Here is a 25,189-nt window from a genome sequence, read left to right as displayed (position 1 = left end):
GTGCACTCAGCTGAACATTCTCAGGATCATGCAGTTCAACAAGGATTTCGATGCAGATTTGGTGGCTCAATTCTTTGCTACCGTTCATCTTGGAACGGATGCCGACAGGACTCTGACTTGGATGACCAATGGCAAGTTGCTTTCCGTCAAGTGGAAGGCCTTCATGGAGTTACTTGATGTGGGGGATCGTGGGCTTGAGACTTCAGTCGGTTTCCGCCCTCACCGCAATGCTACGTCCACTCACAAGCAAGCCCTTTGGCCCTACTGCACTGTGAAAGTTCACCCAGTGACTAAGAAGAAAACCTATGAGCTGTCTCCGTATCTGGACATTCTTCATCGTATCTTCCGTGAGACTCTCTTCCCTCGCATCGGGAATCTGGATATGGTCCACTCTTATCTTGTGGACATGCTTCTTTTCTGTCAGCATGAGAAGGAAGCAAACACTGGAGAGAGTCTGGATATTTCTCATGTCATGTGGTCTGAACTTCTCTCTGCCGTGTCTGAGCGCAAGTGCCCGATTTATGGTCCATTCATCATGAGGCTCATTGAGAGGGCCTGGGCATAGATCTATCCCAGAGTGTTGCTGGGAACTAGAGACTTGGTTTCCCATGAGATCAAGCGTCTGAGGAAGGACAATTGGGTCACCCCAGCGCCTCAAACCGGGGGTCAGTCTGCTGCTGCTGCTGCCATGGAGACCGAGGGTGGGGCTGCCACTGATGATCACGAGGAGGACTTTGGGCCCTCTAGTGCAGAACCTTCATGGGCGCAGAAGCTTAAACGCAAGATGAAGAAGCTTTTCTGCATGGAGTCTCATGGCCAGGGTGCGCCACTAGGAGCTCATGCGTCAGATGGGAGCGACAGTTGCCAGTGGCTCTGAGGGTCATATCACTGAAGAGGAGGAATGGATTCATCAGCATTGCCCTTGGACCGACTCCGACGCCGAGCAGTTTTCGACCAACGACGAAGATGCAGACGATCACGCTGAGATGTGATGTTCGAGATCCTCAGCTTGCCATCACCTGGAGTCGTAGTGTCACTCTTTGCCCTTTTTGGTGTCTCGCTGCCAAAGGGGGAGAGAGTGTAGGGATTTGTGTTGTTGCCGTGCTTTGAGTGTGTCGTCTTGTGTTTTCTTGTGTGTTCTCTCTGTGTCTTTGTTTGGTTTGGTTTGGTGCCTGTGAGACCTAAGTTCTAGACATATGGTGTGAGACATATGCTCCCTATCGCTACCTTATTACTTATTATGAGTTGCATGCTTGTCCTGTTTTATACTCTTCTCTCATATATCTTGTGCTTAGAATTATTGGACTATAAAATATAGGGGGAGTGTTGATCCGGATGTGTGTGTCTTGCTTTCCTTTTGCTCCTCTATCTAGGTGCACACATTCAGGGGGAGCCCGTCTATATTTTGTAGTTCTTAGTTTTCCTCTGTTATATCTTTTCCTTGTGCAAATCCCTTGTTGTCATCAATCCACCAAAAAGGGGGAGATTGTTGAGGCATATCTCTCTCGAGGTAGTTTTGGTGATTGATGACAACATGTTTGCGGACTAATCATGTGCTTTGAGTAGTTCACAGGTTCATCTTTGGCACGAGACGTTTTCGTCCCTTCGGAGTGTCATTCAAGACGGTGTAGCTCTTTCATTTCTCTTTTGGTGGACTAGTTGCGTAGAGGGCATCGTACTATCAAGAGGGGGTCCGCTGGGGTATTGCATGGGTGGAATCAACACGTACACGTCAGCTTCTCACCCTCCGAGCTCGTCCACTTCTTTGGAGAGATCTCTTCTCTTTTCTATGTCCTGTCTGGGTTCCAGCGGTAGTACCGCTGAGGAGTCACAAGCGGCAGTACCGTTCCAAAGCGGTAGTACCGCCCGTGACTCCACAACAGTACTACCGCTGGCCTGCCTGGCACCACCGCCTCATCCTCAGCTTCTTTGGAGAGATCTTCTCTCTCTCTCTTCTGTGTCCCAGCGGTAGTACCGCCGAAGGGTCACAAGCGGCAGTACTGTTCCACAGCGGTAGTACTGCCCGTGACCCCGCTGTTGTACTGCCGCTGGGCTGTCTGGCTCCTACCGCCTCGACTCGAGGGCTATTTTTATCGTGTCGGGTTTTGCGGCACTAGTTGCGGTAGTAGAGGCGGTAGTACTGTTTCGGAGCGGTACTACCGCCCTTACCACCGCGGTATTACCACGCTGGGTCCAGATCCCTGCTGCGCTTCTCTGCGCGGCAGTACCGCTCGCTGGAGCGGCAGTACCGCTGGCTCAGCGGTAGTACCCCCCCCCCTTAGTGGTACTACCGCCCTGTGCGGGGCTGGTTGGTGGGGCAACGGTTGGATTGTTGCCCCCACTATAAAAGGGGGTCCCCTTCTTCTCCTTTAACCTACCTCTTCCCCCTCAAGCTCCATTAATGCTCAAGCTCCATTAAATGCTCCAAGCTCCATTTTCACCCGATCTATCTCTCTAGCCAATCAAACTTGTTGATTTGCTCGGGAGTGGTTGAGAAGGCCCTGATCTACACTTCCACCAAGGGATTTTCGATTCCCCCACTCATCCCTAGAGGATCTTGTTACTCTTGGGTGTTTGAGCACCCTAGACGGTTGAGGTCACCACGGAGCCATAGTCCATTGTGGTGAAGCTTCGTGGTTTTGTTGGGAGCCTCCGATTAAGTTGTGGAGATTGCCCCAACCTTGTTTGTAAAGGTTCGGTTGCCACCTTCAAGGGCACCAATAGTGGAATCACGGCATCTCGCATTGTGTGAGGGCGTGAGGAGAATACGGTGGCTCTGGTGGCTTCTTGGGGAGCATTGTGCCTCCACACCGCTCTAACAGAGACGTGCTTGCCCTCAAAAGGAAGGAACTTCGGTAACACATCCTCGTCTTCACCGGATTCACTCTTGGTTATCTCTTACCTTTACTTGTGCAAGCTCTTTAGTGTTACTTCTCTTGCTTGCTTGTATGCTTGTTGTTATTGCATCATATAGGTTGCTCACCTAGTTGCACATCTAGACAACATACTTTGATGCAAAGTTTAATTTGGTAAAGAAAAGTTAAAATTTGGTAGTTGCCTATTCACCCCCCCCTCTAGTCAACCATATCGATCCTTTCAAAAGTAGATACGATGGAGACGTATCAAGGGCAAGGAGGGCGTGTGCATGCACGAGAGAAAGTTAGTGGTAGCTACAAAGGTTAGAGGATTGTGTGGGTGTAAGAGACTAACAAAGATCATAATTTGATAAGAAAGTGGATTCATATATTTGAATAGGAGATCATAGTGTTTTAAACATTGCATGCATGAATATAGCGGTGATACACGTGTTGTGCACATGTTATATCACAATGTGATAATGCATGGCGTTTGCAACTCACAGCTAAATGTCGAACAATCTAAACCATACTATACATCAAACAATCTCACCTTTTATTTCAATTTGTGATAATGTGTGGCGTTTGTAGCTTACAACTAAATATCGAACAATCTAAACAATACTATATATCGAACATTCTCACATTTTATTTGAATTTGTGGTAATGTGTGGTGTTTGCAACTCACATCTAAATACTTGTAAGCGTAGGGGGCAGGGCACCATACATAATGTGATAAACGCATTATACATATGAAACATGGTTTAGATTATGAAGATCTAGCTAGAGCTAGAAATGTAATGTGATTTGAAATCAAAATAAAATGGATTCAAAAAATCTACTTTGAGTTCATATAGTACACATAGTTCATATGTAACTCGAGACTAATCATGTGGTGTGCTGTGAAGATAATACACAAACGATGGTTTAACTTGACAATAATGATGATTGTAGATCTTATTAAAACAGAGAAACAAATTCAAATGCTTTGACTTCACAACAATCATTACTATAGATCTTATTCAAATAGAGAAACAAATTCAAATTTAGTTCATATTGAAGCGGTAGTATATACGTTTGGAATGCACTAAAATGTTCATTTGAGTAGTAGGTTGCATGCATTATACACGTGGCGAAATATTTTAATTGAACATGACATGAATTCAAAGTTTTGAATGACATTTGTAGTGCGCATTGATTTGGTACGGTACACGTTAGGCTTGTCCGGAAATTTCAACCCGCGCCTTATTAGCCCGAAATATTTAAGATATATCTTTGTCTCGTTGTGCTCCGACAACTCCCTCCATCTCAACCCGCACCTTGCTATTCCGAAATTACAACGCGCGCGAAAACTCCCACCTCCTATGAAATCCCGACACGCAAAATGCCCGTGGTACCCCTGAACCGAAAGAACCGCCTCAAATCGGTGGGGGTACTTTCGTAACTTACCCCACATTTCGGACAAGCGCATCTCTAAGCCATGGTTCCCCACTGCCATCCCATCCGCCCACCCATTCGTACACCGAGACCGTGAAAACCCGCGACGAAACCCCACACCCTGCTCCGTCCGCCACCCAGCCGGAGCCTCTTCCCTGACGACGTCGTCCACAGCAACACCTCGACGTCCCTCATCCACCGTACCGGATGAGGATCCGTCGTCGATCTCATCGTCCCGCCGGTTCAGCCACCTCGTCCTCCACCTCAAGGAGCTGCCCCGACGTTCCCCTCGTCTTTCGGCCACCTCCATTCCCACACCGCCGTCTTCACCTGCACCACCGGAAGAGCATCATCATAACCGTTTCCTCGGATGAAGCTGCGGCCTAATCGGCGCCACCAAAGAGGTTGTACACTAATCGCCGCATTTTCTTCTTGATTCGATCTCATGGTGCTGCCGGCGCTCGGTCCCGAGCCGACACGGCGCGGCTCCATCCACGGCGGCGTCGCCGACCACTTCCTCCATGACGTCGCTCCCTCGGCGGCGACGTCCACATCAGTAGGACCTGCTAGTGCTTTAGCTCTCGCTCGCGCTGTTGCTTTGCTCTTGCTCTCGGTCCCCTGCCTGGTCTACTCTTGCTATTGCTCTTGCTCGCGTTGCTGCTCTCGCTCTTGCTCTTGCTTGCGATGCTGCTCCGATTTAGCTACACTTTAGTCGACTGAATCTACTTTTGGGTCAGTCGATTTTCAGGGGGTGGGGGGATCACCGGGGTGAAGGAAGAACCAGCCGCAGCGGGGAGGGGGGCTCGCCGGAGAGGTACCCCACTATCTATCTTAGGGTTCAGGATGGGGGCGGTGGTCGCCGGCGGTGGCGGGGCGTTGGCGGGGCGGTGGCGTGGGGATCGCCGAAGAAAAAGCTCGGCACGGGGGGCCAAGAGGGATGGCCGGGGCGGCGGCGGGCCGATGATGGGGAGTGTTTTCGGGGCAGGTGGGGCGGCGCACCGCCGGCCGTGGGCGGCGGGGGGCTGCTATTTGGCCGGTGGTGGCTGGCGGCTCAGGGGGTGGAGGTTGAAGATGAACCGCAGGCCCTTGATTTCGTATCCAACGGCTGCAAAATCGACTGACCAGAGATGAAAAAGTCAGTCGACCGACGTGTAGCCTCACCTTGCTAGTGTGTACAGTTTCGACAGCAAAATTCAGTTTCGACAGTTAAGTTCAGTTTCGACAGTTAAGTTCAGTTTCAACAGTTAAGTTCAGAGATGAGCGGCTGATGTATTTTACATCTAGCACTTTGTGGTTATGTATTTTACGTCATGTATTGGAGATGCTATTAGAATTCCACTCAGGTTAACGTTGTTCGTTGTCTCTCTTGTCCTACTTCAGTCTCGGCGTCGTACAACTCACCGGAGCTGCTCCAACGACGAAACCCTCCATCACAGCGGAGTAGTACCTCGGGCTCCATCTCCGGACACCTAAGATCTTCTTCCCCTCCTCCGATAGCAAAGTCAGCCGAACCGGCCAACCCAATCATGCTGAGATCGACATGGCTTCACCAAAGAGGTTGTACACTTGTTGCATCTTTTTTTTACTCTACATGTTATATATATTGTCCACTGAGCACACGGATTTGTTCCTTTAGTGTCTCCTTGAAAGAAAAAACATAGGAATTTTAATTTTCACTTGTCCTCCTTTTCAAATTCCTATTCATGAAGCACAAGACTAAGAGATAGTAGCATAATAGCATTATAACCGTACATTTTCTTGTGGTTTGACTTAATCTCACCATGCTTCTTTGCATCCTGTGATCTTCCAATTGTTGTGAATCAAACACCCAGATTGGCAGAAATCCTGTGTTTTTAAATTCTCTGTTTTGCATGTGCATTCCTATCCTATTCCTATCTATTTCCTATCCCTGCATTGTTGGAATCCTCCAATTCAAACGAGCCCTTACAAAATTACTTCTCTTATAGATAGTTGTCAAAGAAAACCTTGCGTGGTTTGTCCCGCTCCTGCTACGCCGTCGTCCACCCCAGCTCAGTTGCTCCAACGACAGAAAGGTCCAGCACAGCAAGGATCCGGCCTCCAGACTGTCTTTCGCCGCCTAAGATCTTCTTCCCCGCCACTGGCAGCCATGAAAACTGCATTACCATCATCAACCAAGCAGATGACCTCGAGGACTACATGGGTCCTCAAGAGAGGTCGCACTCTTTCGTGTCTACTTACGTTATGCATCGCTTAATATTACATGCTACTTTATCGTCCTGTTCACCGATTAGACTCTGAGTCAGCTCCAAACTAATGGTTAAACTTGAGTTTTTAAATGGTTGTGGGGTACATATCGGGGCCGCTATCAATAGTATATATCTACTATCTGGTTAATCTCCGGTGTCTACTATGAGTTTCATGTTGGGTGGGAAACAAACAGTAAAGAAGCCATTATCTGTATTTTTCAACTGAAGCCATTATCTGCCTACTATTATTGGTTTTGGGTCTATCCACAGGTTGCTACCATCACTCTGGATTTCTGGATGCACACCTTACATAATCTCACTATGTTTTATTCCTATGCATGACAGTTATTGTAAACAATGGAACTGAACATGTAGAGCAAAAGAGACGAGCCTTGCATGGCAATAAAATTTCATGCAGACGTCGCTCCATGGTAGGCGCAAAGGCAGCGCCCCCCCCCCTCCCCTCCACGCATTTTGGATTGTAATCGAGAGGAAGATATCTGTTCTGAGGGGGATTTAGAAGGAGAAGACAACTCCTATTTACCCCCTGAGGTGTTCGCTCTAACTTGGCATGCTGATGTTGGTTATATCATGCATATGGTGTCTTGCATTGCTTACTTTATACATCAAATATGTCATCTGCTTAGTTTAGACATCCTTTGTGCGAATGCCATCTGTTTAGTTTATTCATCGTTTATGTGAATTATGCAACGCCATCTTGTTTAGCCAGGCATCATATATGTGAATTTTGCAATGCCATCCTGCTTAGCCAGTCATCTTATATGTAAATTATATCAGGCCATCCTTTCTTTCATTACATATTACATTTGTAAACAATGTTAGTACATTCAACTGCTCTTCATGTGCATCAGCCATTTGACACGGTGATGGCAAATTCTGGAGTGAAAACAAGGTCTTCGGAGCAGACTATGCTATCTGACGAAGCACATATCTCGCTGGTTACGGATAGCTCCTCAGAGGAGGATTCAGAGACAGATAACCAGTCCTATCCCCCCCCCCCGAGGTGTATGCTCTAACTTGGCAGGGTTATGTTGCTCATATCGTGCGTATGGTGTCTCGCATTGCTATGTCATTTGATTAGTTTAGACATGCTTTGTGTGAATGCCACCTGTTCAGTGTCTAATTACCATATATGTGAATTATGCATTGCCATCTTATTGCAAGACATTATATATGTGAATTATACAATGATATCTTGTTGCAAAGGCATTATATATGTGAATTATGCAATGCCATGCTGTTTAGCCAATCATCATGTATGTGAATTATATCATGCTATCATTTTTTTGTATTACGTGTTCCATTTGTCGATAATGTTTGTATATTCAACTACTCTTCCTTTGCATCAGCCATTTGAAGTGGTGATGGAAGTATCTGGAGTGAAAACAAGGTATTCAGAGCAGACAATGCTACCTGCTAAAGCGGACATCTTGCTGGTTACGAGCTCCTCAGAGGAGGATTCAGAGACTGATGACCAGTCCTATTTCCCCCATGAGGTCTATGCTCAAACTTGGCAGGGTTATATTACCCATGTCATGCATGTTCTCTTGCATTGCTTAGTTTTTACATCATATATGGATTGCCATCTGCTTACTTGCTTACTATATAAATCATATATTTGAATTATATCATGTCATCATGTTTACATAGTACATACACATCATCTATCTGAATTATGGCATGGCAACCCATTTAATAAAGACATCATATAGTTATATCATTTCATCCTGTTTAGTGTTTACAGTCATCATATTTTGAATTATGGCATTCTATCCGTGAATGTATGTGAATTATGGCATGCCAATCTATTTAATAAACACATTATATAGTTATGTCATGTCATCATGTTTACATAGTCTCATATTTTGAATTATGTCTTTCCATCTTTTTTAGTTAGCCATCATAATGTGAAATTGTGTCATGCTATCCTGTTTAGTTAGCCATCATATATGTGAAATTGTGTCATGCTATCCTGTTTGGTTAGACAACATAAATATGAATTATTTCATGCCCTCTTTTATTCCCCACTATCCATTGCACCTGTCTATCATACAATGTCTATACTTTCAATTACTTTTCTTGTTTATCAGCCATTTGAATTGGAGAGCGTGATGGCAGTATCTAAGGGAGTAACAACACGGTCTTCAGAAAAGATAGTGCTACCAGTTGATGCAAATAGAACCACGGTTGTACTTGCCCAAGGACCAGATCCACCACACATAACCCAGACTCTCACAGATTGTACCCCTACCCAGTTTGACAGAGAACCAGCTACACCCCTTCTAACCCCAACCCTGGCAGATAGTAACCCAGTTCCAGTTGACACAGCACCGTCTCCACCACAGAGCACCCAAACACGAGCAGTTAGTAAGGGAACTGCAGTGCCCAAAGCACGAGGACCACCACTCCAAATCCCAACTCAACGCTTAAAGGAGAAGAAGATTCGTTCCCGGGTCAGGTTCTGTAGCTATGGTTCATACTCCTTTGCTCTTGCATTACTGTATTTACTCATACCAACTATTTTCAAATTTTAAGGATGGAATTGAAACTCCAATGGCACAACAGGTATGTTTTAAACCTGTTTATTTAACTGGTTTGCTGTTGTAACCTGCTCTATGTTGATTTCAGTTTCAATTGAATAAACAGTTATGTTCTCATGTCATGCACATTACAAGTGTTGTTATTGCTCTATAGTTACCCACACTTATATTCTGTCTATTCTGCTTTGTCTTGAACAAATATTATTTGAATTGTGTCTCTATCTTGATTTGGCAACAAAAACTAGAATGATATAGACCATAAAGTGACCATGGTACATAGATATATGTTTGTTTCATGCTGTTATCCTGTCCACGTTACTACTGAACTCATTTACTAAAATGAGTTTCATATACAACATGGTAAACATGTAATGTGTCTGCTTGTTTCTCTTTTAGAATGCGGACAAAATATTGGAGAACAGTACCGCATTATCCAATGGTAAAGGAAGTAATGCAGATAAGGTTCAAGATAGTGAGACATCCCTGTTGGTCTCCAAGAAAGCTGATAAAAACTATCTCGACGATAGTGAGGGAACCCAAAAGTCCTATCTTGATGTATTGTTCGAGTTACTGGCCACTACTGCTGGCACAAGCTCTTCGAACTCGCAGCCTGAATCAGTTTGTCTTCTGAGTCTCAACTTCAAGTTGAAAGACATCGATCAGATGTGCTGCGACAGGAAGCTGAAGGACTGAGGAAGTCCCTGCAGAATTCAGATGCATATTTTCTGGTGCAACAGCAAGCGCTGGAGGATTTAAGTGCCAAACAAGAGAAAGTTAATAAGCTTGCTAAGCATCTTGCCAGCATTATGGGTACCCAGGATATTGTTTCTTGAGATCTTCTGAAGTGGTTTCAGTTCTGGATTTGTTTTGCTGCGGCGTTTATTTGCGCTGGTCGCCAACTTTGACAACCAGTGTATATGATATGCTGCTTTGTTCCCTATATTTGCATTGGTGGCGAACTTTGATGCCCAGTGGATGTAATATGTGGAATAGCCGTGATAGCCTACGTTAGTTGCTTGCTTATCTATTTCCTTGTTGTCTTGTTTATTTGTTTGCTTGTAGTCATTGCAGTTCTTTTCCCGAGGTTAGCTAGTGGCTGCAATAACCTATTTTTTAAAACTAGGCCACAATAACCATGGGCTAATATTTACTGTAGTGACACTGGGCCTCCCACTGGCCACAGAAACAGTGGGCCTTCTACGGGCCATAGAAACAATGGGCCTTCTACGGGCCGTACAAACAATGGGCCTTCTGCGGGCCATATCATCAATGGGCCTTATACGGGCCGTATGATCGATTGGCCAAACATGGGCCAAACAGGCCGCATTATGGTCGTAAATGGGCTAGAGTTGGAATCGTCCGCTCATGGGCCGACCATAACGGGCCATCGTTAATAGGTCGTATTTGATGAAGCTATGAAAATGGCCCAACGTATTAACGGACCACAAACGGGCCGACTGTAACCATGGGATGAATTTGGCCCACAAGCAGAAAATGACAGTAACAGGCTGTAAGTAAATGAATGCTGGAAATGAGCCCAAGAATAAGTGGGCTCTGAGGAGGCCGAAAGATAACATGGGTTGGAAACGGCCCAACGGAATAACAGGCTGTTAATGGGTATAAAGTGATACATTGTTCATTACGGGCCAGTTTCACCACGGGCCGTTAATGGGTGTAAAGTGATACATTGTTCATTACGGGCCAGTTTCACCACGGCTCGTTAATAGGCCAAGAGTTACATAGGGCCTCATATGGGCCGAAAGACGTCATGGGCCATACATGGGCCAGAAGTGAAAACAGGCTGGAATCATATTGGGTGGCCCAGATGACGCTACTGGGCCTAATTCGGATAGGTCGTAATGGGCCTTGGGTTAGCGGGTTGTAAATGGGCTATATGCGAACATGCCGTTAACAGGCTTTACATGGGCCGGCCCGCCACCTTTTGACCAAGTCAAACGGGCCGGCCTTTTCACAGGAATGGGCCTCTGTTGGGTTGTGCCACGGGTCGATGTATCATAGGCACCTTCTGTCCAATGAGTGGATGACATCTGTCCGAACGATGAGCCAACACGTGTTTCCTCCAGCCAATGATGATTTTACACATGGAAAATCCCCATTGGTCGGGGCTGTTAATGGGTTATCGGATCCAAAACCCGGCCCAATAGTTTAACGGCGTTCTGTTACGGTGGATGCCATGTGTCGGTCACCCTTGACGAAAGCACTTCTGTGAGGCGGGATTTATCGTCATGGAAGTGGACACTTCCGTCATGATAATTTTGGTAATGTCATGGAACACTTCTACGACAGCACAGGTATGACTATCTTGATTATGTCATAAAATCGTCATGGATGTACATGCATGATAGAAAATGTGACCTACTATGACAAACACGTATCATCACGGAAGTGTATTTTTTTGTCGTGAAGTAACATACCGATGACAAAGAGAACAACATATAGTGTTGTGCGGTTTGACCAATAAAGATCTTCATAGAATATGTAGGAACCAATATGAGCATCCAGGTTCTGCTATTAGTTATTGACCATAGACATGTCTCGGTCATGTCTACATAGTTCTCGAACCCGTAGGGTCCGCACGCTTAAAGTTCGATGACGGTTATATTATGAGTTTATGTGTTTTGATGTACCGAAGGAAGTTTGGAGTCTCGGATGTGATCACGGACATGACGAGGAGTCTCGAAATGGTTGAGACATAAAGATTGATATATTGGAAGCCTATATTTGGATATCGGAAGTGTTCCGGGTGAAATCGGGATTTTACCGGAGTACCGGGGGTCACCAGAACCCCCCCGGGGGTTTAATGGGCCAAGATGGGCCTTAGTGGAGAAGAGGAGGGGCGGCCAGGGAAGGCCGCGCCCCCTCCCCCTCCCTCTAGTCCGAATTGGACAAGGAGGGGCGCGGCGCCCCCCTTTCCTTCCTCTCTCCCTCCTCCTTCCCCCTTCTCCTACTCCAACTAGGAAATGAGGGAGTCCTACTCCCGGTGGGAGTAGGACTCCTCCCTGGCGCGCCTCCTCCTGGCTGGCCGCCTCTCCCCCCCTTTCTCCTTTATATACGGGGGTAGGGGGCACCTCTACACACACAAGTTGATTGAAAAGATCTCTCCCAGCCATGTGCGGTGCCCCCCTCCACCATAATCCATCTCGGTCATACTGTAGCGGTGTTTAGGCAAAGCCCTACTGCGGTAGCTTCATCAACATTGTCACCACGCCGTCGTGCTGACGAAACTCTTCCCCGAGCTCTACTGGATCGTGAGTTCGCGGGACGTCACCGAGCTGAACATGTGCTGAACGCGAAGGTGCCGTACGTTCGGTACTGAGGATCGGTCGATCGTGAAGACGTACGACTACATCAACTGCGTTGTCATAACACTTCTGCTTAACGGTCTACGAGGGTACGTGGATGACACTCTCCCCTCTCGTTGCTATGCATCACCATGATCCTATGTGTGCATAGGAAATATTTTGAAATTACTATGTTCCCCAACAGTGGTATCAGAGCCTGGTTTTATGCGTAGATGTTATCTGCACGAGTAGAACACAAGTGAGTTGTGGGCAATACAAGTCATACTACTTACCAGCATGTCATACTTTGGTTCGGCGGTATTGTTGGATGAAGTGGCCCGGACCGACATTACGCGTACGCTTACGCGAGACTGGTTATACCGACGTGCTTTGCACACAGGTGGCTGGTGGGTGTCAGTTTGTCCAACTTTAGTTGAATCGAGTGTGGCTACGCCCAGTCCTTGAGAAGGTTAAAATAGCACCAACTTGACGAACTATCATTGTGGTTTTGATGCGTAGGTAAGAACAGTTCTTGCTCAGCCCGTAGCAGCCATGTAAAACTTGCAACAACAAAGTAGAGGACGTCTAACTTGTTTTTGCAGGGCATGTTGTGATGTGATATGGTCAAGACATGATGCTATATTTATTGTATGAGATGATAATGTTTTGTAACGGAGTTATCGGCAACTAGCAGGAGCCATATGGTTGTCACTTTATTGTATGCAATGCAATCGCCCTGTAATTGCTTTACTTTATCACTAAGCGGTAGCGATAGTCGTAGAAGCAATAGTTGGCGAGATGACAACGATGCTACGATGGAGATCAAGGTGTAGCGCCGATGACGATGGTGATCATGACAGTGCTTCGGAGATGGAGATCACAAGCACAAGATGATGATGGCCATATCATATCACTTATATTGATTGCATGTGATGTTTATCATTTATGCATCTTATTCTTCTTTGTTTGACGGTAGCATTATAAGATGATCTCTCACTAAATTTCAAGATAAAAGTGTTCTCTCTGAGTATGCACCGTTGCCAAAGTTCGTCGTGCCGAGACACCACGTGATGATCGGGTGTGATAAGCTCTACGTCCATCTACAACGGGTGCAAGCCAGTTTTGCACACGCAGAGTACTCGGGTTGAACTTGACGAGCCTAGCATATGCAGATATGGCCTCGGAACACTGAGACTGAAAGGTCGAGCGTGAATCATATAGTAGATATGATCAACATAGTGATGTTCACCATTGAAAACTACTCCATTTCACATGAATGATCGGTTATGGTTTAGTTGATATGGATCACGTGATCACTTAGATGATTAGAGGGATGCCTATCTAAGTGGGAGTTCTTAAGTGATATGATTAATTGAACTTAAATTTATCATGAACTTAGTACATGATAGTATTTTGCTTATCTATGTTGTTGTAGATAGATGGCCCGTGCTGTTGTTCCATTGAATTTTAATGCGTTCCTTGAGAAAGAAAAGTTGAAAAATGATGGTAGCAATTACACGGACTGGGTCCATAACTTGAGGGTTATCCTCATTGCTGCACAGAAGAATTACGTCCTGGAAGCACCGCTGGGTGCCAGGCCTGCTGCAGATGCTGCTGACAACGTTAAGAATGTTTGGCAGAGTAAAGCTGATGACTACTTGATAGTTCAGTGTGCCATGCTTTACGGCTTATAACCAGGACTTTAACGACGTTTTGAACGTCATGGAGCATATGAGATGTTCCAGGAGTTGAAGTTAATATTTCAAGCAAATGCCCGGATTGAGAGATATGAAGTCTCCAATAAGTTCTATAGCTGCAAGATGGAGGAGAATAGTTCTGTCAATGAGCATATACTCAAAATTTCTAGGTATCATAATCACTTGACTCAACTGGGAGTTAATCTTCCTGTTGATAGTGTCATTGACAGAGTTCTTCAATCACTGCCACCAAGCTACAAAAGCTTCGTGATGAACTATAATATGCAAGGGATGAATAAGACTATTCCCGAGCTCTTCGCGATGCTAAAGGCTACGGAGGTAGAAATCAAGAAGGATCATCAAGTGTTGATGGTCAACAAGAACACTAGTTTCAAGAAAAAGGGCAAAGGGAAGAATAAGGGGAACTTCAAGAAGAACGGCAAACAAGTTGCTGCTCAGGAGAAGAAACCCAAGTCTGGAACTAAGCCTGAGACTGAGTGCTTCTACTGCAAACAGACTGGTCACTGGAAGCGGAACTGCCCCAAGTATTTGGCGGATAAGAAGGATGGCAAAGTGAACAAAGGTATATGTGATATACATGTTATTGATGTGTACCTTACTAGAGCTCGCAGTAGCACCTGGGTATTTGATACTGGTTCTGTTGCTAATATTTGCAACTCGAAATAGGGACTACGGATTAAGGGAGGACTGGCTAAGGACGAGGTGACGATGCCCGTGGGAAATGGTTCCAAAGTCGATGTGATCGTCGTCGGCACGCTACCTCTACATCTACCTTCGGGGTTAGTTCTAGACCTAAATAATTGTTATTTGGTGCCAGCGTTAAGCATGAACATTATATCTGGATCTTGTTTGATGTGAGATGGTTATTCATTTAAATCTGAGAATAATGGTTGTTCTATTTATATGAGTAATATCTTTTATGGTCATGCACCCTTAAAGAGTGGTCTATTCTTGTTGAATCTCGATAGTAGTGATACACATATTCATAATGTTGAAGCCAAAAGATGCAGAGTTGATAATGATAGTGCAACTTATTTGTGGCACTGCCGTTTGGGTCATATTTGTATAAAGCGCATGAAGAAACTCCATATTGATGGACTTTTGGAATCACTTGATTATGAATCACTTGGTACTTGCGAACCATGCCTTATGGGCAAGATGACTAAAACGCCGTTCTCCGGAACTATGGAGCGAGCAACAGATTTGTTGGAAATCATACATACTAATGTATGTGGTTCGATGAATATTGAGGCTCGCAGCGGGTATCGTTATTTTCTCACCTTCACAGATGATTTGAGCAGATATGGGTATATCTACTTAATGAAACACAAGTCTGAAACATTTGAAAAGTTCAAAGAATTTCAGAGTGAAGTGGAAAATCACCGTAACAAGAAAATAAAGTTTCTGCGATCTAATCGTGGAGGAGAATATTTGAGTTACGAGTTTGGCCTACATTTTAAACAATGCAGAATAGTTTCGCAACTCACGCCACCCGGAACACCACAGCGTATTGGTGTGTCCGAACGTCGCAATCGTACTTTACTAGATATGGTGCGATCTATGATGTCTCTTACTGATTTACCGCTATCATTTTGGGGTTATGCTTTAGAGATGGCTGCATTCATGTTAAATAGGGCACCATCAAAATCCGTTGAGACGACGCCTTATGAACTATGGTTTGGCAAGAAACCAAAGTTGTCGTTTCTTAAAGTTTGGGGCTGCGATGCTTATGTGAAAAAGCTTCAACCTGATAAGCTCGAACCCAAATTGGAGAAATGTGTCTTCATAGGATACCCAAAGGAAACTATTGGGTATACCTTCTATCACAGATCCGAAGGCAAAATATTCGTTGCTAAGAATGGATCCTTTCTAGAGAAGGAGTTTCTCTCGAAAGAAGTGAGTGGGAGGAAAGTAGAACTTGATGGGGTAACTGTACCTGGTCCCTTATTGGAAAGTAGTTCATCACAAAAACCAGTTCCTGTGACATCTACACCAATTAGTGAGGAAGCTAATGATGATGATCATGAAACTTCAGATCAAGTTACTACCGAACCTCGTAGGTCAACCAGAGCAAGATCCGCGCCAGAGTGGTACGGTAATCCAGTTCTGGAGGTCATGTTACTTGACCATGACGAACCTATGAACTATGAAGAAGCGATGATGAGCCCAGATTCCGCAAAATGGCTTTAGGCCATGGAGTCTAAGATGGGATCCATGTATGGGAACAAAGTGTGGACTTTGGTTGACTTGCCCGATGATCGACAAGCCATCGAGAACAAATGGATATTCAAGAAGAAGACAGACGCTCATGGTAATGTTACTATCTACAAAGCTCAACTTGTTGCAAAAGGTTTTCGACAAGTTCAAGGAGTTGACTACGATGAGACCTTCTCACCTGTAGCGATGCTTAAGTTCGTCCGGATCATGTTAGCAATTGCCGCATTTTATGATTATGAAATTTGGCAAATGGATGTAAAGACTGCATTCCCGAATGGATTTCTGGAAGAAGAGTTGTATATGATGCAACCTGAAGGTTTTATCGATCCAAAGGGAGCTAACAAAGTGTGCAAGCTCCAGCGACCCATTTATGGACTGGTGCAAGCATCTCGAAGTTGGAATAAACATTTTGATAGTGTGATCAAAGCATATGGTTTTATACAGACTTTTGGAGAAGCCTGTATTTACAAGAAAGTGAGTGGGAACTCTGTAGCATTTCTAATATTATATGTGGATGACATATTGTTGATTGGAAATGATATAGAATTTCTGGACATCATAAAAGGATACTTGAATAAAAGTTTTTCAATGAAATACCTTGGTGAAGCTGCTTATATATTGGGCATCAAGATCTATAGAGATAGATCAAGACGCTTAATTGGACTTTCACAAAGCACATACCTTGATAAAGTTTTGAAGAAGTTCAAAATGGATCAAGCTAAGAAAGGGTTCTTGCCTATGTTACAAGGTGTGAAGTTGAGTAAGACTCAATGCCCGACCACTGCAGAAGATAGAGAGAAAATGAAAAGTGTTCCCTATGCTTCAGCCATAGGCTCTATCATGTATGCAATGTTGTGTACCAGACCTGATGTGTGCATTGCTATTAGCCTAGCAGGGAGGTACCAAAGTAATCCAGGAGTGGATCACTGGACAGCGGTCAAGAACATCCTGAAGTACCTGAAAAGGACCAAGGATATGTTTCTCATTTATGGAGGTGACAAAGAGCTCATCGTAAATGGTTACGTTGATGCAAGCTTTGACACTGATCCGGGCGATTCTAAATTGCAAACCGGATACGTGTTTGTATTAAACGGTGGAGCTGTCAGTTGGAGAAGTTCTAAACAGAGCATCATGGCGGGATCTACATGTGAAGCGGAGTACATTGCTGCTTCGGAAGCAGCGAATGAAGGAGTCTCGATGAAGGAGTTCATATCCGATCTAGGTGTCATACCTAGTGCATCGGGTCCAATGAAAATCTTTTGTGACAATACTAGTGCAATTGCTTTGGCAAAGGAATCCAGATTTCACAAGAGAACCAAGCACATCAAGAGACGCTTCAACTCCATTCGGGATCAAGTCCAAGTGGGAGACATAGAGATTTGCAAGATACATACGGATCTGAATGTTGCAGACCCGTTGACTAAGCCTCTTCCACGAGCAAAACATGATCAGCACCAAGGCTCCATGGGTGTTAAAATCATTACTGTGTAATCTAGATTATTGACTCTAGTGCAAGTGGGAGACTGAAAGTGCAACTATCCCTAGGTGGTTTTCGTAATTCCTAACAACATATAGTTCATTGAGCTAATGCTATTTCAAGACTAATATTTCAGGAAAGCTCAATGATTGGCATGGCATGGATGATAAAAGTGGACCCCTCAAAATGCTAAGGACAAAGGATTGGCTCAAGCCCAAAGCTCAAGACTCTACATTTTCCATTTTAGTGATCCAAGATCACATTGAGTCTATAGGAAAAGCCAATACTATCAAGGAGGGATGAGGTGTTGCTTAATGAGGTTCTTGCTCAAAATGCTTAGTGATATGCTCCAAAACCCTCAACTACTTTCTCACATCCACATATGACCTAAACCAAAAGTCAAACTCGGCCCCACCGATTCTTCCTATCCGGCGCCACCGAGTTTCAAATGTCATAGCCACTGCCACAAACCCTAGGCAAATCGGTCTCACCGATAGGGATCTCGGTCTCATCGAGATGGGGTTGTAATATCTCTGTTTCCCTTCGTAACAGTTCGGTATCACCGAGATGAGCGATCGGTCCCACCGAGATTGCAATGTAAACTCTCTGTTTTCCCTTCGTAACATTTTGGTCTCACCTAAATGAGCGATCGGTCCCACCGAGTTTACCTGACCAACTCTCTGGTTAGCTTATTACCAAAATCGGTCTCACCGAGTTTGTGTAATCGGTCTCACCGAGATTACGTTATGCCCTAACCCTAATCATATCGGTCCTACCGAGTTCCATGTAGGTCCCACCGAAAACCCTAACGGTCACTAGCTTTGCTGAATCGGTCCGACCGAGTTTAACCATTCGGTCCCACCGAGTTTGGGAAGTTATGTGTAACGGTTAGATTTTGTGTGGAGGCTATATATACCCCTCCACCTCCTCTTCATTCAAGGAGAGAGCCATCAGAACGAACCTACACTTCCAACTTACTTTTTTGAGAGAGAACCACCTACACTTGTGTTGAGACCAAGATATCCCATTCCTACCATATGAATCTTGATCTCTAGCCTTCCCAAGTTGCCTTCCACTCAAATCCTATTTCCACCAAATCCATATCCTGTGAGAGAGAGTTGAGTGTTGGGGAGACTATCATTTGAAGCACAAGGGCAAGGAGTTCATCATCAACACACCATTTGTTACTTCTTGGAGAGTGGTGTCTCCTAGATCGGCTAGGTGTCACTTGGGAGCCTCCGACAAGGTTGTGGAGTTGAGCCAAGGAGTTTGTAAGGGCAAGGAGATCGCCTACTTCGTGAAGATCTACCGCTAGTGAGGCAAGTCCTTCATGGGCGATGGCCATGGTGGGATAGACAAGGTTGCTTCTTCGTGGACCCTTCGTGGGTGCAGCCCTCCGTGGACTCGCACAAACCGTTACCCTTCGTGGGTTGAAGTCTCCATCAACGTGGATGTGCGATAGCACCACCTATCGGGACCACGACAAAAACATCCGTGTCTCCAATTGTGTTTGAATCCTCCAAACCCTTCCCTTTACATTCTTGCAAGTTGCATGCTTTACTTTCCTCTACTCATATACTCTTTGCATGTTTGCTTGAATTGTGTTAAGATTGCTTGACTTGTCCAAAGTTGCTAAAATCTGCCAAGAACTAAAATTAGGAAAAGGCTAGATTTTTATTTGGTCAAGTAGTCTAATCACCCCCCTTTAGACATACTTTCGATCCTACAAGTGGTATCAGAGCTTTGGTCTCCATTTGCTTTGATTTCCATATCTTTTGGTGGTCATAGCCTTGGTTTCACAACCTAGGAGAGTATGGCGTCTAGCAAGGGAAATTACCACCGTAGAGGTCCTTACTTTGATGGCACTAATTTTGCTAGTTGGAAGCACAAGATGAAAATGCATATTCTTGGACATAACCCCGCCATTTGGGCTATTGTGTGTATTGGCTTGCAAGGTGAATTCTTTGATGGGAGAGAACCAAACCATGAAGCTACCGCGGAAGAGTTGAAGATGCTACGATACAATGCTCAAGCTTGTGATATCCTCTTCAACGGATTGTGCCCCGAAGTATTAAACAAAATTAGCCGTCTTGAGAATGCAAAGGAAATTTGGGATACATTGATTGATATGCACGAAGGTACCGACTCCGTCAATGAATCCAAGTTGGATGTGCTTCAAAGTCAACTTGACAAGTTCAAAATGAAGGATGGTGAAGGTGTCGCTGAAATGTACTCTAGGCTTGCTCTTATCACAAATGAGATTGACGACTTAGGAAGTGAAGAGATGACCAACAAATTCATCATCAAGAATATCCTAAGAGCCTTGGATGGAAAATATGATACCGTATGCACATTGATCCAAATGATGCCAAATTACAAAGATCTCAAGACAAACGGAAGTCATTGGAAGAATTGTTGCTCATGAGATGTCACTCAAGGATAAGCAGGAGCTCCATAACAAGTCAAGTGGTGCTTACAAAGCCTCATGTGAAGCTCGCACATCATCAAGTGAGAAACAAACCTTCAATGAATAATTGAGCCTAATGGTGACGAACTTCAACAAGTTCTACAAGAGTAGAAGCAAAGAGAGAAGTTCCAAGTCAAGGTCCTACAATGACAAAAGATCTTCTAGTCGAGAGCGAAACTGCTACAATTGTGGAAGACCCGGACACTACTCCAATGAGTGTACGGCCCCCTACAAGAGAAGAGAAGATTTTTCCCAAAAGAAGAAGTAGAAGAGAAGAATCACCATCGAGGGAGAGAAGAAGTAGGGATGATCGAAGACCCTCTCGGAGAAGCAAGGATTCGGAAAGGAAGGACAAGTCATCAAGGAGCTACACAAAATGAAGACATCAAACACATGTTGGTGAATGGGTATCTGGCTCCGACTCCGACAATCACTCCGAGAGAAGCTACCACTCTGATTCCGAATATACTCAAGATGAAGGTGTTGCCGGTCTAGCACTTGTGTCAACCAACCCCTACGACATATTTGATTCACCAAATGAAGGAATTGGAAGATGCTTCATGGCCAAAGGTCCAAATGTATCACACCCCGAGTATGTTGATTTCAATAGTGATGAAGATGACTTGTTAGGTGATGATGATTTACTTGTTGACAACTCTAGTGATGAATACTATGATGAAACATCAATTAATCATGCTAATCAAGATAAAATAAATGACAATGATAAGGAGAAGATTGAGTCTCTAACTAAACAACTAAACACTCTTAAGTTAGCTCATGAAACTATCTTAGGAGATCATCGAGAACTTTTAAGGACTCATGAGAAATTACGTTTTGAGAATCTCAATCTTGCGCAAGAGCATGAGTTCCTAAAGGCAATCAATGATGATCTTCGCAAGAAAAGTTATTTCTACATTGCCAAGTGTTTACTCTTATCCACTTACATGCCTCAAGTCAAGTCTAGTAACAAGAACAAGAAGGATTCTTCCTCTAGTAGTAACAATAATCATGCTAAATCTAATATTGTTGCTTCTAGCAGTTCTCTTGATTCCACTAATGATTCTCTTAGCCAAGTTACACTTGAGCAAGAAAATATCTTATTGAAGGGAATCATAGAAAAAGGTGTTTACAAGAGCCTTGCCGGGAGTAAGCAATTCGAGGAAATTGTACACAAGCAAGGAAGACACCGGAAGAATCAAGGTATTGGTTTTGAACGAAAGTTCAATGCCAATGGAGTTGAGTGGGAAGAAGATCAATACCCCAAGACGAAGTTTGTTCCTCAACAAGAGAACTATGATCCTACTTCTTTCAAAGGGACACAAGCTCAAGATGATCTTCCACCACAAGACCACAAGAAAAAAGGCAAGGACAAGCTTCAAGAGGAAATTGATGCATTTGAAGAAGCTCCTAAGGCCTTGGTCAAGTGGGTTTCCAAGACTACATCAAGTACCACTTCATCAAGTTCAACTACAACTCCGAGGATTCCCATCAAGATGGTGTGGATCCCGAAGAAGAAGAACTAGAGAGTTCTTGAGGGTGACTCCGCCAACATACTTCACTCTTATCATTTTGGCAAGAACAAGTGCAATCAACTTCCACATCTTGCACTAGTTCAAGGAGTCACAAACCCTCTTGTTGGTAAGACAAGGGACAAGGTAATTTAATGCTCTCATAGACATCATCTTGTGTGTGCATCACTCTATGTCTATGGATATCCTTGTTTCTTCCTTGTGGGACTAACCCGTGTAGGTATTGAAAGTGCAACTCACTCCAAAGGATAGCTCCGAATGATTGCTACCTCTTGAGCACTGCGTTGGTTTTCCCCGAAGAGGAAGGGATGATGCAGCAAAGTACCGTAAGTATTTCCCTCAGTTTTTGAGAACCAAGGTATCAATCCAGTAGGAGGCTACGCGTGAGTCCCTCGTACCTACATAAAAAAAATAAATCCTCGCAACCAACGCGAATAGGGGTTGTCAATCCCTACATGGCCACTTACGAGAGTGAGATCTGATAGATATGATAAGATAATATTTTTGGTATTTTGTGATAAAGATGCAAAGTAAAATAAAGGCAAAGTAAAAGCAAAAGAAATAACTAAGTAGGAGGAGATTAATATGATAAAGATAGACCCGAGGGCCATAGGTTTCACTAGTGGCTTCTCTCAAGAGCATAAGTATTCTACGATGGGTGAACAAATTACTGTTGAGCAATTGACAGAATTGAGCATAGTTATGAGAATATCTAGGTATGATCATGTATATAGGCATCACGTCCGAGACAAGTAGACCGACTCCTGCCTGCATCTACTACTATTACTCCACTCATCGACCGCTATCCAGCATGCATCTAGAGTATTAAGTTAAAAACAGAGTAACGCCTTAAGCAAGATGACATGATGTAGAGGGATAGACTCATGCAATATGATGAAAACCCCATCTTGTTATCCTCGATGGCAACAATACAATACGTGCCTTTCTGCCCCTACTCTCACTGGGAAAGGACACCGCAAGATTGAATCCAAAGCTAAGCACTTCTCCCATTGCAAGAAAGATCAATCTAGTAGGCCAAACCAAACTGATAATTCCAAGAGACTTGCAAAGATAACCAATCATACATAAAATAATTCATAGAAGATTCAAATATTATTCATAGATAGACTTGATCATAAACCCACAATTCATCGTTCTCAACAAACACACCGCAAAAAGAAGATTACATCGAATAGTTCTCCACAAGAGAGGGGGAGAACATTGTATTGAGATCCAAAAAGAGAGAAGAAGCCATCTAGCTAATAACTATGGACCCGTAGGTCTGAGGTAAACTACTCACACTTCATCGGAGAGGCTATGGTGTTGATGTAGAAGCCCTCCGTGATCGATGCCCCTCCGGCGGAGCTCCGGAACAGGCCCCAAGATGGGATCTCATGGATACAGAAAGTTGCGGCGGTGGAATTAGGTTTTTGGCTCCGTTTTTGATCGTTTGGGGGAACGTAGGTATATATAGGAGGAAGGAGTACGTCGGTGGAGCAACAGGGGGCCCACGAGGGTGGAGGGCGCGCTTGGGGGGTAGGCGCGCCCCCCTACCTCGTGGCCTCCTCTTTTGTGTCTTGACGTAGGGTCTAAGTCTCCCGGGTCTTGTTCGTTGAGAAAATCACGTTCCCGAAGGTTTCATTCCGTTTGGACTCCGTTTGATATTCCTTTTCTTCGAAACCCTAAAACAGGCAAAAAATAGCAATTCTGGGATGGGCCTCCGGTTAATAGGTTAGTCCCAAAAATAATATAAAAGTGGAAAATAAAGCCTAATAATGTCCAAAACAGTATATAATATAGCATGGAGCAACCAAAAATTATAGATGCGTTGGAGATGTATCAAGCATCCCCAAGCTTAATTCCTGCTCATCCTCGAGTAGGTAAATGATAAAAACAGAATTTTTGATGCGGAGTGCTACTTGGCATAATTTTAATGTAATTCTTATTAATTGTGGTATGAATATTCAGATCCGAAAGATTCAAGACAAAAGTTTAATATTGACATAATAATAATAATACTTCAAGCATACTAACAAAGCAATTATGTCTTCTCAAAATAACATGGCCAAAGTAATTTATCCCTACAAAATCATATAGTCTGGCTATGCTCCATCTTCACCACACAAAATATTTAAATCATGCACAACCCCGATGACAAGCCAAGCACTTGCTTCATACTTTTGACATTCTCAAAACTTCTTCAATCTTCACGCAATACATGAGCGTGAGCCATGGACATAGCACTATAAGTGGAATAGAATGGTGGTTGTGGAGAAGACAAAAAAGGGAGAAGATAGTCTCACACCAACTAGGCGTATCAACGGGCTATGGAGATGCCCATCAATAGATATCAATGTGAGTGAGTAGGGATTTCCATGCAACGGCTGCACTAGAGCTATAAGTATATGAAAGCTCAAAAAGAAACTAAGTGGGTGTGTGTCAGTGTCAAAACCGGCGGATCTCGGGTAGGGGGTCCCGAACTGTGCGTCTAGGCCGGATGGTAACAGGAGACAAGGGACACGAAGTTTTACCCAGGTTCGGGCCCTCTCGATGGAGGTAAAACCTTACGTCCTGCTTGATTAATATTGATGATATGGGTAGTACAAGAGTAGATCTACCACGAGATCGAGGAGGCTAAACCCTAGAAGCTAGCCTATGGTATGATTGTTGATGTGTATGTTGTCCTACGGACTAAAACCCTCCGGTTTATATAGACACCGGATAGGGTTAGGGTTACATAGAGTCGGTTACAATGGTAGGAGATCTTCATATCTGTATCGCCAAGCTTGCCTTCCACGCCAAGGAAAGTCCCTTTCGGACGCGGGACGGAGTCTTCAATCTTGTATCTTCATAATCCAGGAGTCCGGCTGAAGGTATAGTCCGGTTATCCGAACACCCCCTAATCCAGGACTCCCTCAGTAGCCCCCGAACCAGGCTTCAATGACGATGAGTCCGGCGCGCAGATTGTCTTCGGCATTGCAAGGCGGGTTCTCCTCCAAATTCCGTGTACCTGTTTGAATAAAGTCCGGTTTCTTGTAGATGTTGCGCTCCTTGGCTTCTACGCCCAATAATGGCCGCTTCCCACGTGTCAAACGAATATGAAAAGTCTGAGTGTTTTTGCATTCACACCCCTAGCCGCGTAAATGAGCTGCCCTATTTAAGGGGACGAGGATTTAGATCCAATCCACACCTTCTCCCCTCCGCGAGTGTTCATCAGAGCGCATCCGACAAGGGTCCATTCCACCATGGCCAGCCGTCGCAATTCCTCCCCTCGCCCTTCCAGCCCTAAGCCTGGATATTGGGAGAGATGTTCCACCCCGCATAGCGAGCTAGTGACGCTCCAGACCAAGGGATTTCTCCCCCCGGCCTATATGGTCCTGGTTTGAGCCGGTCTTGCT

The sequence above is a fragment of the Triticum urartu genome, chromosome 7 (genome assembly GCF_003073215.2).
Source record: "Triticum urartu cultivar G1812 chromosome 7, Tu2.1, whole genome shotgun sequence".
NCBI lineage: Eukaryota > Viridiplantae > Streptophyta > Magnoliopsida > Poales > Poaceae > Triticum > Triticum urartu.
This window is presented reverse-complemented; position numbering follows the sequence as displayed.